Raw genomic sequence first — 16,610 nt, forward strand, 5'->3', positions numbered from 1 at the left:
GTCAATTTGATTTCTCAAAGTCTGTCTGGAATGCAAAATGCACCAAGCAGTACTAAGGATGCTTCATCTGAAGAAGAAGCCTATGATCCTGAGAACCCTTCAATGGAAGAGGTGAATTACCTAGGAGAACCCTATGGAAACACTTATAATTCTTCATGGAGAAATCACCCAAATTTCTCATGGAAGAATCATGAGAGACCTCAACAAGGTTTCAACAACAATAATGGTGGAAGAAACAGGTTTAGCAATGGCAAGCCTTTTCCATCATCTTCTCAGCAACAGACAGAGAATTCTAAGCAGAACCACTCTAACTTAGCAACCATGGTCTCTAATCTAATCAAAACCACTCAAAGTTTCATGACTGAAACAAGGTCCTCCATTAGAAATTTGGAGGCACAAGTGGGACAGCTGAGCAAGAAAGTTACTGAACTCCCTCCAAGTACTCTCCCAAGCAACACAGAAGAAAATCCAAAAGAAGAGTACAAGGCCATCAACATGGCCGAATTTGGAGAGGAAGGAGAGGAAGTGAACGCCACTGAGGAAGACCACAATGGGCGTGCACTGACCTCCACTGAGTTCCCCAATGAGGAACCATGGGAATCTGAGGCTCAAAATGAGACCATAGAGATTCCATTGGACTTACTTCTGCCTTTCATGAGCTCTGATGAGTATTCCTCCTCTGAAGAGGATGAGTATGTCACTGAAGAGCAAGTTGCTAAATACCTTGGAGCAATCATGAAGCTAAATGACAAGTTATTTGGAAATGAGACTTGGGAGAACAAACCTCCTTTGCTCACCAAAGAACTGGATGACTTGTCTAGGCAGAAATTACCTCAAAAGAGACAAGATCCTGGGAAGTTTTCAATACCTTGTACCATAGGCACCATGACCTTCAAGAAGGCTCTGTGTGACTTAGGGTCAAGTGTAAACCTCATGCCTCTCTCTGTAATGGAGAAGCTAGGGATCTTTGAGGTGCAAGCTGCAAGAATCTCACTAGAGATGGCAGACAATTCAAAGAAACAAGCTTATGGACTTGTAGAGGATGTTCTGGTAAAAGTTGAAGACCATTACATCCCTACTGATTTCATAGTCCTAGAGACTGGGAAGTGCATGGATGAATCCATCATCCTTGGCAGACCCTTCCTAGCCACAGCAAAGGCTGTGATTGATGTTGATGGAGGTGAACTGATCATTCAAGTGAATGAAGAATCCTTTGTGTTTAAGGCTCAAGGATATCCTCTGTCACCATGGAGAGGAAGCATGAAGAGCTTCTCTCAAATCAGAGTCAAACAGAGCCCCCACAGTCAAACTCTAAGTTTGGTGTTGGGAGGCCACAACCAAACTCTAAGTTTGGTGTTGAACCCCCACATTCAAACTCAAAGTTTGGTGTTGGGAGGTTCCAACATTGCTCTGAGCATTTGTGAGGCTCCATGAGAGCCCTCTGTCAAGCTACTGACATTAAAGAAGCGCTTGTTGGGAGGCAACCCAATGTTATATTTTATCTATTTTCCTTTGTTATTTTATTTTATTTTATTTTTTTGTAGGTTGATGATCATGAGAAGTCACAAAATCAATTGAAAAAGCAAAAACAGAATGAAAAACAGGAAGAAAAATAGCACACCCTGGAGGAAGAACCTACTGGTGTTTAAACGCCAGTAAGGCTAGCAGATGGGCGTTTAACGCCCAGTCTGGCACCATTCTGGGCGTTTAACGCCAGAAAGGGGCACCAGACTGGCGTTAAACGGCAGGAAAAGGCAAGAACCTGGCGTTAAACGCCAGAAATGGGCACCAGCCCGGCGTTTAACGCCAGAATTGGCTCAAAACGCGTTTTTGCATGCCATTTGGTGCAGGGATGACTTTTCCTTGACACCACAGGATCTGTGGACCCCACAGGATCCCTACCAACCTCACCACTCTCTCTTCTTCTTCACCCATTCACCAATCACCTCAATACCTCTTCCCCAAAAAACCCTTCACCTATCAAATCCCATCTTTCTCTTCACCACTCACATCCATCCTTCATAAAACCCCATCTACCTCACCCTTCAAATTCAAACCACTTTCCCTCCCAAACCCACCCATACATGACCGAACCATGAGCCCCCCTCTCCTATAAAAACCCTTCTTCACTCCTTCATTTTCACACAACCTAAACACCACTTCTCACCCTCTTTGGCCGAACACAAAGCCATTCCCTTCTTCCTCATTTCTTCTTCTTCTACTCTCTTCTTTCTTCTTTTGCTCGAGGACGAGCAAACCTTTTAAGTTTGGTGTGGTAAAAGCATTGCTTTTTGTTTTTCCATAACCATTTATGGCATCTAAAGCCGGAGAAACCTCTAGAAAGAGGAAAGGAAAGGCAAAAGCTTCCACCTCCGAGTCATGGGAGATGGAGAGATTCATCTCAAGGGTGCATCAAGACCACTTCTATGAAGTTGTGGCCTTGAAGAAGGTGATCCCCGAGGTCCCTTTTTCACTCAAAAAGAGTGAATATCCGGAGATCCGACATGAGATTCGAAGAAGAGGTTGGGAAGTTCTTACCAACCCCATTCAACAAGTCGAAATCTTAATGGTTCAAGAGTTCTATGCCAATGCATGGATCACCAAGAGCCATGATCAAAGTGTGAACCCGGATCCAAAGAATTGGCTTACTATGGTTCGGGGGAAATACTTGGATTTTAGTCCGGAAAATGTGAGGTTGGCATTCAACTTGCCCATGATGCAAGGAGATGAACATCCTTACACAAGAAGGGTCAACTTTGATCAAAGGTTGGACCAAGTCCTCACTGACATTTGTGAAGAGGGTGCCCAATGGAAGAGAGATTCAAGAGGGAAGCCGATTCAATTGAGAAGGCATGACCTCAAGCCCGTGGCTAGAGGATGGTTGGAGTTTATCCAACGCTCAATCATTCCCACTAGCAACCGGTCCGAAGTTACTCTAGACCGAGCCATCATGATCCATAGCATCATGATTGGAGAAGAAGTAGAAGTTCATGAGGTTATAGCCCAAGAACTCTATAAGGTGGTGGACAAGTCCTCTACCTTGGCAAGGTTAGCCTTTCCTCATCTCATTTGTCACCTCTGTTATTCAGTTGGAGTTGACATAGAGGGAGACATTCTCATGGATGAGGACAAGTCCATCACTAAGAAAAGGATGGAGCAAACAAGAGACCCCTCTCATCATGAGATCCCTGAGATACCTCAAGGGATGCACTTTCCTCCACAAGACTATTGGGAGCAAATTAACACCTCCTTAGGAGAATTGAGTTCCAACATGGGACAACTAAGGGTGGAGCACCAAGAACATTCCATCCTCCTCTATGAAATTAGAGAAGATCAAAAAATCATGAGAGAGGAGCAACAAAGACAAGGAAGAGACATTGAGGAGCTCAAGCACTCCATAAGACCTTCAAGAGGAAGAACAAGCCGCCATAACTAAGGTGGACCCGTTCTTTAATCTCCTTGTTCTTTATTTTACTGTTTTTCGAAATTTTCATGCTTATGTTTGTCTATGTTTGTGTCTTATGATCATTAGTGTCTTAGTGTCTATGCCTTAAAGTTATGAATGTCCTATGAATCCATCACCTTTCTTAAATAAACAATGTTCTTAATTGAAAAGGAGAAGAATTGCATGAATTTTGAATTTTATAACAGTTTAATTATTTTGATGTGGTGGCAACACTTTTGTTTTCTGAATGTATGCTTAAACAGTGCATATGTCTTTTGAATTTGTAGTTCATAAATGTTGGCTCTTGAAAGAATGATGAAAAAAGAGACATGTTACTGAGGATCTGAAAAATCATAAAAAAATGATTCTTGAAGCAAGAAAAAGCAGTGAATACAAAAAAAAAGAAGGAGAAAAACGAAAAAAAAAGAAAGAAATAAAGTTGTGATCCAAGGCAAAAAAAGTGTGCTTAAGAACCCTGGACACCTCTAATTGGGGACTCTAGCAAAGCTGAGTCACAATCTGAAAAGGTTCACCCAATTATGTGTCTGTGGCATGTATGTATCCGGTGGTAATACTGGAAGACAGAGTGCTTTGGGCCACAGCCAAGACTCATAAAGTAGCTGTGTTCAAGAATCATCATACTTAACTAGGAGAATCAATAACACTATCTGGATTCTGAGTTCCTAAAGAAGCCAATCATTCTGAATTTCAAAGGATAAAGTGAGATGCCAAAACTGTTCAGAGGCAAAAAGCTAAAAGCCCCGCTCATCTAATTAATACTGATCTTCATAGATGTTTTTGGAGTTCATTGCATATTCTCTTCTTTTTATCTTATTTGATTTTCAGTTGCTTGGGGACAAGCAACAATTTAAGTTTGGTGTTGTGATGAGCGGATAATTTGTACGCTTTTTGGCATTGTTTTTAGTATGTTTTAGTATGATCTAGTTAGTTTTAGTATATTTTATTAGTTTTAGTTAAAATTCACTTTTCTGGACTTTACTATGAGTTTGTGTGTTTTTCTGTGATTTCAGGTATTTTCTGGCTGAAATTGAGGGACCTGAGCAAAAATCTGATTCAGAGACTGAAAAGGACTGCAGATGCTGTTGGATTCTGACCTCCCTGCACTCGAAGTGGATTTTCTGGAGCTACAGAAACCCAATTGGCGCGCTTTCATCGGCGTTGGAAAATAGACATCCTGGGCTTTCCAGAAATATATGATAGTCCATACTTTGCCCAAGATTTGATGGCCCAAACCGGCGTTCAAAGTCACCTTCAGCTTTCCCAGCGTTAAACGCCGGAACTGGCACCAAAATTGGAGTTAAACGCCCAAACTGGCACAAAAGCTGGCGTTTAACTCCAAGAAGAGTCTCTACACGAAAAATGCTTCATTGCTCAGCCCAAGCACACGCCAAGTGGGCCCGGAAGTGGATTTTTATGTCATTTACTCATCTTTGTAATCCTTAGGCTACTAGTTCCCTATAAGTAGGACCTTTTACTATTGTATTTCACATCTTGAGATCTTTGAATCTTTTGATCACTGGGGGCTAGCCTCACGGCCATGCCTAGACCTTGTTCTTATGTATTTTCAACGGTGGAGTTTCTACACACCATAGATTAAGGTGTGGAGCTCTGCTGTACCTCGAGTATTAATGCAATTACTATTGTTCTTCTATTCAATTCCGCTTGTTCTTGTTCCAAGATATCACTTGTTCTTCAACTTGATGAATGTGATGATCCGTGACACTCATCATCATTCTCACCTATGAACGTGTGACTGACAACCACCTCCGTTCTACCTTAGATTGGGTGAATATCTCTTGGATTCCTGATACACGATGCATGGTTGATCGCCTGACAACCGAGTGCTCGCCTGACAAACGAGCCAGCCATTTCGTGAGATCAGAGTCTTCGTGGTATAGGCAAGAACTGATGGTGGCATTCAAGAGAATCCGGAAGGTCTAACCTTGTCTGTGGTATTCTGAGTAGGATTCAATGATTGAATGACTGTGACGTGCTTCAAACTCCTGAGGGCAGGGCGTTAGTGACAGACGCAAAAGAATCACTAGATTCTATTCCGGCCTGATCGAGAACCGACAGATGGATAGCCGTGTCGTGACAGGGTGCGTTGAACATTTCCACTGAGAGGATGGGAGGTAGCCACTGACAACGGTGAAACCCTTGCATAAGCTTGCCATGGAAAGGAGTAAGAAGGATTGGATGAAGACAGTAGGAAAGCAGAGAGACGGAAGGGACAAGCATCTTCATACGCTTATCTGAAGCTCTCACCAATGATATACATAAGTATCTCTATCTTCATCTTTATGTTTTATTCATATATCATCTATACCCATTTGAGTCTGCCTGACTAAGATTTACAAGGTGACCATAGCTTGCTTCATACCAACAATCTCCGTGGGATCGACCCTTACTCGCGTAAGGTTTATTACTTGGACGACCCAGTGCACTTGCTGGTTAGTTGTGCAAAGTTGTGTTTATGCCATGGTATTGAGCACCAAGTCTTTGGGGCCATTACTAGGGATTATTTGAGTTGTGAAAAGTAGTGATCACAATTTCGCACACCAAAAATACATAAGAACAAGGTCTACGCATGGCCGAATGGCCAGCCTCCCAATGATCTAAGAACTAGACGTCCAAAGATGATCCTCAGATCTAAAGTGATCAAAAGATTCAAAGATCTAAAGATGATCAAAGATCTAAAGCTGAAAATACAATAGCAAAAGGTCCTATTTGTAGAGAACTAGTAGCCTAGGGTTTACAGAAATGAGTAAATGACATAAAAATCCACTTCCGGGCCCACTTGGTGTGTGCTTGGGCTGAGCATTGAAGCTTTCATGTGTAGAGACTTTTCTTGGAGTTAAACGCCAGCTTTTGTGCCAGTTTGGGTGTTTAACTCCCATTCTTGTGCCAGTTTCGGCGTTTAACGCCGGGCAGTTTTGAGCTGATTTGAAACGCCGGTTTGGGCCATCAAATCTCGGGCAAAGTATGAACTATTATACATTGCTGGAAAGCCCAGGATGTCTAATTTCCAACGCAGTTGAGAGCGCGCCAATTGGGCTTCTGTAGCTCCAGAAAATTCACTTCGAGTGCAGGGAGGTCAGAATCCAACAGCATCTGCAGTCCTTTTCAGCCTCTGAATCAGATTTTTGCTCAGATCCCTCAATTTCAGCCAAAAAATACCTGAAATCACAGAAAAACACACAAACTCATAGTAAAGTCCAGAAAAGTGAATTTTAACTAAAAACTAATAAAAATATAATAAAAACTAACTAAAACATACTAAAAACATACTAAAAACAATGCCAAAAAGCGTATAAATTATCCGCTCATCAGCGGGGGATTTGTAATGGTGTTATATTATTGGTTATTGTACATATATGAATATTGTAAATAGGTCTTTTTCTTGTTTACTAGGTTTTGTTAGTTTTATTCTGTCCTTTCATAATGAATTCTCACTTTGTCTATGAGTGTGATTCTAATTGTGTTGTAGGAAATGTGAACTTCAATGATAACATGTACCAAGGATGGAACCAACAAAGATGGGAGGAGTCTCAAGGAATTGATCACTCCTATTGGCAATAACCTCCGGACACTTATAGGTATAATTCACATCCTAATGTATGTCAATTCAATGGCTATGGTGACTCCTTTTGTGATAATCAACCACCATATGCCTATGAATCTTATCCTCAACATGATGCTCAACCATGCTCACAAGCCCCTCCAAACCAAGCACCTTCCTATAATCCATATCCATCATATGACCAATCACCCATACCACATCCTTGTGATCATTATGAGCAAGAACCTTTAGAACCACCACAACCCTATCATGATTACTACCAAGAACCACTTCAATGCACATCTTCTCCACAATTTTACCAAGAGGAACCACCTTCCTACCATGAACCCTCTCTCCAAAATAATGAACCCTCCTATTCACCCCAAGCCCCAATAGACGATTCTCTCACTTTGTTACTTCAAGGACAAGAGGCCATGAAGCGAGATACACTTGATTCTGTGACCAACTTGACCAAGGTGGTGCATGCTTTAGCCCACCAATGTTTGAATACTCAAGTTGTTTTTGTAGCCCCATGTGAAAAGCCAAAGGAAGAACGAAGCATGGAGAAGATATCAAAAAATCCAGTGAAAAGGAAAGAATCGGTAATAGTAGTAGAGCAATTGGAGAAGCTTATGGTTATTGAAACAAAGGAAGAAGTGGTCCAAGATTTAAGAGATATGGAACTACCATGTGAATATCAACAACCTCCGGAGCATATCAAGATTGAAGAACATGAGAGGGTTGAGCAAGAGATAGATTCAACCATGGATGAGTTTCTATCTACAATTGAATCCTCTCCCATTGGACATGGAGTTGAAAATATAGAAGAGTGTGCACAACCTCTCATACCCTTGGTGAACAATAAAGAAGAGAATGAATTGAAAGAGAGCTACCATGGAGAAAAAGTTGGCATGGTGTATATTGAAATTGAAGAATATGAAGAGGTTGATCAAGAGATGGATTTATTCATCAATGAATTCCTATCCAAAATTGAATCACCTCCCATTGGGCAAGAAACCGAAGTTCTTGAAAACAACACCGAGCTGAATGACAAAAGGAAAAAGGTTGAAATTAAAGAAACTTGTCAAGAGGTGGGGATATTCAAAGAAGAGAATAAAGAAATCAACCTTGCATTGTCTAAGTGTGGGGAGGCTCTCCTTCCCAAGTTATCCAACACAACATTCAAGTGGGTAAAATTCTTATCCCTAAGCTTCACTTTCTCACTTGAATATGGTTTGATTGAAACGGATGGACAACTTATAGCTCTTTGTGGAATCAAAAGCAAGAACGAGTTGTGTAGTAGTTGGAAGTTAGGAATTAGGCTCATTAAGGTCAAAGCTTCAAGGTATAGGAACCGTGATTGGAAGAGTGCCACTTTGTATGGGTCTAGAAGAAAGAATTGGTGGACTAAAGAGAATTCTATGTGTCAACCACCCGGAAAGAAAAATTATGAAGATCAAACTGAAGACGGGTGCGAAAATAAGATATGGGATCCCGGATCGAAGAATGAAGACCAATTCGGGGAACTCATATCCTGGGTAGAACTCTATCCAAGCTTGGTGACGATGGTTGGAAATTCTATAAACCAATTGAGAAGCAAAGATCTTTGGAGATTCAAGGACGAGTACAAGTATAAGCCGCCATGACAATGAGCTTCCCAAATGTCCAACTTAAGGACTTTAACTAAAAGTGCTAGGTGGGAGACACCCACCATGGTATATTCTTTCCACTCTCTTGTAGATTTCATTAATAAGTGATTTGAGTTACCATTATAGCTAGTTCCCCCATTTCATTTTAGTTGCCTTAATAAATTGATTGTTAGCATAGTCACATGTATGTTGTGCTTAGTAGTAGATGAATAAATCAAATTGAATTTTTGTGAATTGTATGATTTTTGAGTGAATAAAGAGTTGTAGGCATTATAGGGAGCTCTTGGAAATTTTTCTGCTGTTTAGCAGATGAAAAAAAAGGGGGGGAGGGGGAATGGCGCATGCGCACGCAGTACGCGCACACGTCCATGAGCGGATCCACCACCATACTAAACTCCAGAGAGTTGGGCCTCTCTTATGCGAGTATTAGGCTTTTAGCCCAACTCGCAAGACGCCGACGCGCACATGCCGCGTGTGCGTCCATTTACATAGAAAGCCATGCACGCGGAGGCGCAGCTGCCGCGTGCGCCACCATGCTGATCCAACATTCCATATTTTCGACCCGAGAGTCATGCTGGCGTTGGGCCAACCCTAAGCTTCTGGCCCAACATCCATCGCGCGGACGCGCACTGCGCACATGCCCTGTGCGTGCCGATCTAATGACGCGACTTCTAGGCCAATGACCCACGAGTTGTGCCAACTCGGGGCCAACCTTAAGCCCCCAGCCCAACACCTGGCACGCGTGCGCGCACCGTACTCGCACGGACACTTACCAACTCTCACCACCCACGCGTAAGCGCACACGGCGCACACGCGTCAGTTCTTAAATTCATCAATGCACGCAGACGCGTGCTGTGGCATGCCCGCGTCGATTCGAAAAGAGGGATAACCCTAGGTCGCGACGAACACTCGCGCAAATGCACCCAACGCCCCTCTTTTCTTCCTTCCCCTCCATAGACATCCCTTCTTCTCCCTGCGACCACCGCCCGGAGCCCCTCCTCCACCGTCGCTCCTGTCTTCTCTCACCATCACCCACATTCTCTTTCTTTCTTTCTCACTCATCCTCTCTCTCACCGCCACAGCCCAGCACCACCGCGGCCACCACAGTCGCCAACGTCACTCCTCTCATACCATCATCTCTTTTCTCTTTCTCCTTATCACCCATTCCTCCTCTGCCTCTGTGTGCCACTACCTGCATCGCCGTGGGTCTCTGCCGCCACCATCATCCTAGGTGGCAGTTTTGCTTCTAATTCGGCCACCCTCGCTCATCCAGTTCCAATCCCCTTCTCTGTTATGCTTCCAGGTTACCTGCCACAACTCTGTTTTCTTGATTCTTCTTTTTATTCTTAGTTACTGTAGTTACTGTTAGCTTAGTTAGTTGATTGTTAGGTTAGATAGAAATAACTGCTGTTAGGTAGCTAGGTTCTAGATAGAGAATTCTAGGCCTAATAAGTGCGCCGTATTTGTTTACCTGCTTATGTACATATTGTTTGCTGTTGAGTGGTTTGATTATGCTTTACCATGATGTACTCATATTCTGCTGCTTACTTGTTCAGAACTTTGCCATGCTTGCTTGAGTATGTGAATGGTATTAACTGATGCTTTTGAAACCAATTCTTGCTCATTTAGTTATCCGGGAACGTCCATATTCTAGGCGGAATACTGCCCGATTTTTTTTCCAAAACTATTTTAACTCTAATCCTTGCTCAAGGAATTGAACTTGGCACTCAAAACTCAACCTTTTTCCTAATACACCCCAAGTTTAATGCTCGGGATTTTGGGCCAGCATTTCCACTCTTATTTCTGGTTCTCGTGATTACTATATAATGCTCACTTCCTTACAATAGTTGGTATGCTTTGATTGTGCAACTCTTTTTCAATTGCATTTTATCGCTTGTAACACCAACTATTGCAAGTTCATTTTCATGCATTTTTGAGAATTCCATACTCTCATGATAGTGAACATAATTGCTGTGCACAATTTGCATATTTCTTTTCATTAGGCAATTCTCCACTATACCACTAATCCTCTAACTTTATTTTCCTAACCCTCTAACACCTTTAACGTTCTAACTTCACTTTTAATTACACTTAACTCCTTTAACCATTCTTTTAGGGTATGATTGATGAATATGCCTATTCTTTAAGCGTTGTGTTACATTGGTTGAAATTTTGAATTCTTGGATTATGCTTCCATTTTCTATGCTTATTTGCTATCCATGTGTTCCGAGGGTTACCTGAAACGTGTAGCTCGGTCTTCTGGCAAGGCCCGAGGTGGGGGGTCTGTGACCCGAGCTGGTTGTGCTGAACGGCGGGGGGTTATACCTGCAATGACACTCCGATGCTTAAGTTAGCATGGGTCCAAGCAGATATCAAGTAGAATTAGAGTATGCCTTATACCTGGGTGCTCTAGTGTATTTATAGTAGTTGGCTGCGATCATCCCTGGATAAGATATTCTTATCTTATCTTATCTTTTGGGAGATTCATCTCTATCTTTGCGGAACCGCCTTTCCCAGGCCCTTTCGGCCTTTAGGTTTTGGGCTTAGTTCCTTCTGATGGGCCTTTCTTTGGCCTGTTTGTCCGAGGTCCGACCTCGAACGTGGGCCTTGGGTCGAGGTCGGGCCTTCTATCAGCTTTACCGAGTTTGGAGAGCTCGGTCAGGGTATGAACAGTGCCCCTGCCGAGTTCGTCTTTTTTCGGAAGGTCGAGCTCGGGCATAGTAGTTTTTTCAAAATTTGAAAACGGTCGCTTCAGCATTTATTGCTTGTTACCGTTTCTTCTTCGATTTCCGTGCGGCGCTCTGTGGAGGCTTTATTTATTTGCCCCTTTCTTCATTTTTCTTTGTTTATTCATCACTTCTTTTCGAGCATCTTCTCTTCTTTCTCTCTGTTCTTCGTCTTCCATTTTTTGTGCGTTTTTTCAGAGTTCTTTTCTGCGCCGCCGTTTTCCTTTCGTCGGAGCTCGTCGCTTTCTTCTTTTCCGGGTTTGCTTTTTTCGCTTTTATTCTTCGTACGCTTCTTTTTTCTGATATCTTCTATGCCCGGGTTGCCCCGAAAAGAGGCGCCGCTATTGCTTTGTACGTGTGTGTGGGGGGACTCTTTTCTCCGATCCATTTTTGTTATTCGAGTTGCTGCCTTCTTGTTTGTAAAAGAACTTTGCTTTCTTTGTTTTTGTTGAATTTGGTTTTTCTGCCTTTGTGTGATTTTGTCTTGTTGTTGTATTCTTTCTTTGTAGGCAAGATTTTTTTATGTCTCGAAAGGTGTTTCAAGCAATGTCGACTAAGATTCCGAGTGGTCTAGGTTGGGTAGATCCTGCTCCTTTAAGGGTCCCGTCTGTTGTAGATTCTGAGTATCTGATTAGGTTCCGTAGGGAGTGTAGTATTTGTGAGAACAGGGAGTCTGAGCGGGATTACGAGTTAGCAGCCCCGGAGTCCGAGGAGAGGGTATGTTTTCCGCCGTTAGAGAGTTCCGAGAAACTTTTTTCTATGCTTATGATTGTTTCTTTTCCAAGCTAGGTGTCCGTCTTCCTTTCACCGACCTGGAATCCGAGGTCCTTTGGTCTTGTAACCTTGCCCCTACACAACTCCATCCGAACTCTTGGGCGTTTTTAAAGCTTTTCCAACTTTTGTGTCAGATTTAGGCGTCTCCCCTTCTGTTTCTCTTTTTCTTATCTGTTTGTACTGACGAAGCCGGGGTCGGGTGCTGGGAAGGTGTCCTGGGTTTCGTTTAGGGCTAACCAGGGTAGGAAATTTTGCACTTTGTATGATGAGTCGTTTCACGATTTCAAAAACTATTACTTCAAAGTCCGGGCTGTTGGAGATGTCCGACCTTTTTTCTTAGATGAGAGTGGGGAGCCTTCGTTTCCTCTTTGTTGGCAAGAGAGTGTGGTGTCGGTTAAGTACACTTTCGAGAGTCTAGATGAGGTGGAACAGGCTTTCGTTGGTGTGTTGAGCAGTCTATGGGGTCGGGCACCTTACTTGGATACGAAGAAAATGTTGGGAGATCCAAGCCTTCTCCGTTCCGAGTTAGGTAGCTCCCGACCTCTTTTTGAGATTTCATTTTCATATTTTGACTTTGTTTTGATCTTTCTGTTTGATAACCTCTTTGTTTCGTTTCTGCAGAGATGTCTTCTCAGGCTGATTCTATGAAGTTTCTCCGTCGAGCGAAGAAATCTGCGGCATCTCGGAATATCGAGGCTGAAGCTTCTCCCCAACCTTCTCCGCAGAAGACTACAATTGGTGTTCAGACTCGGTCGAAGACCATTCCGGTCCCTCAGTTCCGAGCTATAACTCAGGATCCTCCGACCTCCGGACCCGGTCAGCTTTCCCCGACCTCGACCTCGGGTCCTCCCCCCAAGAAACAGAAGACTTCCCGAGAGCCTGCTGGTTTCAATGACAAGGATTTCGATGCTCTCGGTTGGGTTGAGCAGCACATTCTTCCTCAGACTTTTATTTCTACTGATGATGCGTCCATGGAGCATCACTTTCAGTATATGGCGCGGAGTTGTGTTCGGATGGCTAGCCTTCATGCCGCCATTGCTCGGGAGTTTAAGAAAGCTCCCCTTGGGGCGACCAGCTCCCGACTTGAGAAGGCCGGTCCGAGCTTGATAAGGTTAGTCAGCTGAAGGATGCTAGGATTGCCGAGCTGGAGGAGTCTTTGGAGGAAGAGAAGACTAGGGCTACCGCGGCTGTGGCGGTGGCGAAGACGTCTGAGGAGATGGCGAGGGTGGCGACGGAGAACTATACCAAGCTGTATGCTGAGCTTGTGGAGACGAAGGAGAAGCTGCAATCTGCTCGGGATGACTTTTATGAGCTGGAAGATAATGTGGCCAAGGGTATGGATGCTATGTTTGTGAATTTGAGGGATCAGGTCCGGGTTCTTGCTCCCGAATTGGATCTCAGTTTGTTCAGTACGGATAACATGGTTGTGGAGGGGAAAATTGTTCCTGCCCCTGTTGAGGATGAGGTTCCGATGTCCAACCCCAAGGCTCCGGTGTCCGACCCCGAGGCTCCGGTCGTGAACCCGGCTTCACCTTTGGCCGAGGATAGAGTTGGTATGGAGGTTCCAAGCGATGGTGCTGTTCCTGCAGTCCCGATATCCATGTTTCAGCCAGGTGTTGATGCGGAGTCTGGAAAGGGCCTTGATCCTCTGTAATTTTTTGTACTTTTTGTGCTTTTGCCCGACCTGTGGGCTTTTTGTTTTTTGGATGTTTTCTGCAAACATTTTGGACACCTGTTCTGCTATTTTAGCTACTCTTGTAGCTTTATTATGCCATGCTTTGTGTTTCGATTGTCTCGTTCCGCTTTTATGCTTTTTAGTTGTTCTCGGGTAACAACTTTTTAGCTAGCGTTTTGACTTCTCGCTTTTTGCTTTTTTAGTTGTTTTTGGGTAACAACTTTTTAGCTAGCGCTTTGACTTCTCGCTTTTTGCTTTTTAGTTGTTTTTGGGTAACAACTTTTTAGCTAGTGCCTTGACTTTCTCGCTTTTTGCTTTTTAGTTATTTTGGGTAACAACCTTTTAGCTAGCGCCTTGACTTTCTCGCTTTTTGCTTTTTAGTTGTTTTTGGGTAACAACTTTTTAGCTAGCGCCTTGACTTTCTCGCTTTTTGCTTTTTAGTTGTTTTTGGGTAACAACTTTTTAGCTAGCGCCTTGACTTTCTCGCTTTTGCTTTTTAGTTGTTTTTGGGTAACAACTTTTTAGCTAGCGCCTTGACTTTCTCGCTTTTTGCTTTTTAGTTGTTTTTGGGTAACAACTTTTTAGCTAGCGCCTTGACTTTCTCGCTTTTTGCTTTTTAGTTGTTTTGGGTAACAACTTTTTAGCTAGCGCCTTGACTTTCTCGCTTTTGCTTTTTAGTTGTTTTTGGGTAACAACTTTTAGCTAGCGTTTCTCGAAGTCCTGGTTCTTTGCCAGCTTCTTTCTTGGGTCCGAGTTTACTCTCGGACATCGGGATCCTTGAGTACCCCTTTGGTCAGGTCCGACTTCGTTGTTTGGTCGGCCTTTTTTAAGTTATTTTTGTAACTTCTTTTCTATTTGGCTTTTTGAGCCATTTCAGAGTTACTTTTATAACTTCTCACATTAATTTGAACCTCGTCGCTTCATCTTTGCCGACCTCGTATGGCCTTTGGCAAATGATTTTTTGCGTTTTGCCGAGCATAAATTAATGCGCCTTGGTGGGGTACTTTTTAGGATATGCTTTATAACGAGAAAGAGAAAATAAAGAAATTTGATTAGTACTAAAAAAAAGAAGATATGTACAAAGTGTTTACCCTTTTGACTAGGCCGGGTGTCCTACTTAACCGGGTGTCTCATTAAAAAACCCTCGTGGGGAAAAAGAGTACACCTCGGGTTAAGTTTTTCTAGCTGTAGTATCGTCTTAGGTTACAGGCGTGCCAGGTTCTGGGCAGCTCATTGCCTTCTAGGTCGGATATCTTGTAGTAGCCTGTCCCTAAAACTTCTGTTACTTTGTAGGGCCCTTTCCAATTTGCGGCTAGCTTTCCTTCTCCCGATTTTTATGTTCCGATGTCGTTTCGGATTAAAATCAGGTCGTGAGTGGAGAAGCTTCGTTTATCACCTTTCGGTTATATCTGAGGGCCGTTCGTCGTTTTAAGACTTCTTCTCTGATTCGGGCTCTTTCTCGGACCTCGGGTAGGAGGTCGAGTTCTTCCCTTTGTGCCTGAGGGTTGCCTCCTTCGTTGTAGAAGATGGTTCTGGGTGATCCTTCGTCTATTTCGACGGGAATCATTGCCTCCATTCCGTAGGCTAGTCGGAATGGGGATTCTCCTGTTGTAGAGTGCGGGGTTGTCCGATATGCCCATAATACCTGGGGGAGTTCATCGGCCCATGCCCCTTTGGCCTCTTGGAGTCTTCGTTTTAACCCGGCCAAGATGACTTTATTTGCGGCCTCTGCTTGTCCATTGGCTTGCGGGTGTTCGACCGATGTGAACTGCTGTTTGATTTTTAGCTCGGCCACCAAGTTCTGAAAACTTGTGTCTGTGAACTGTGTTCCATTGTCTGTTGTGATGGAGTAGGGGACTCCGAACCTCGTGACAATGTTTTTGTATAGGAATTTACGGCTTTTCTGAGCCGTAATAGTGGCTAAGGGTTCAGCCTCGATCCACTTTGTGAAGTAGTCGACCCCTACTATGAGGTACTTGACTTGCCCCGGTCCTTGTGGGAATGGGCCGAGTAGGTCGAGTCCCCACTTGCGAAGGGCCATGGTGCGGTGATGCTTATGAGGTCTTCGGGCGGTGCTTTGTGAAAATTGGCGTGTTTTGGCAGGGGGGGCATATTTTCACAAACTCTGCCGCGTCTCTTTGCAAGGTCGGCCAGTAGAACCGGCTCTGACTATTTTCTTGGACAGGGCCCGGGCTCCGAGATGGTTCCCACACATGCCTTTGTGGACTTCTTCGAGGACGCTCTTTGTTTCTGTGGTCGGGACGCACCTCAGGAGGGGGTTTGAGAATCCTCTTCTGTATAATACGTCGTGGATTAACGTGTAGTTCTGGGCGTCTTTTGTAAGCCTTTTAGCTTCTTTTCTTTCGGCGGGGAGAGTTCCCGATTTCAGATAGTTGAGTATGGGGGTTATCCACCCTTGTTGTTGCCCGGATATATTTAGTATTTCTTCCTCCCTTAACACGGAGGGGGATTGTAGAGTTTCTTGGAGGAGACTTCTGTTGTTCCCTCCGGGCTTGGTGCTAGCAAGTTTTGAGAGGGCGTCTGCCCGGGCATTTTGCTCCCGGGGTATGTGCTGGATTTGTATTTCCGGGAAGTGTCGTAATTGCGCCTGTGTTTGGTCTAGGTATTTTTCATAGTAGGGTCTTTGGCCTGGTAGCTTCCATTTACTTGTGATGTGACGACCTGGGAGTCGCTGAAGATCGTGATCCTCTTTGCTCTGACCTCTTCGGCTAGTTTTAGTCCCGCTAGTAGGGCTTCGTAT

This window comes from Arachis stenosperma, chromosome 1, assembly GCF_014773155.1.
Source record: "Arachis stenosperma cultivar V10309 chromosome 1, arast.V10309.gnm1.PFL2, whole genome shotgun sequence".
NCBI lineage: Eukaryota > Viridiplantae > Streptophyta > Magnoliopsida > Fabales > Fabaceae > Arachis > Arachis stenosperma.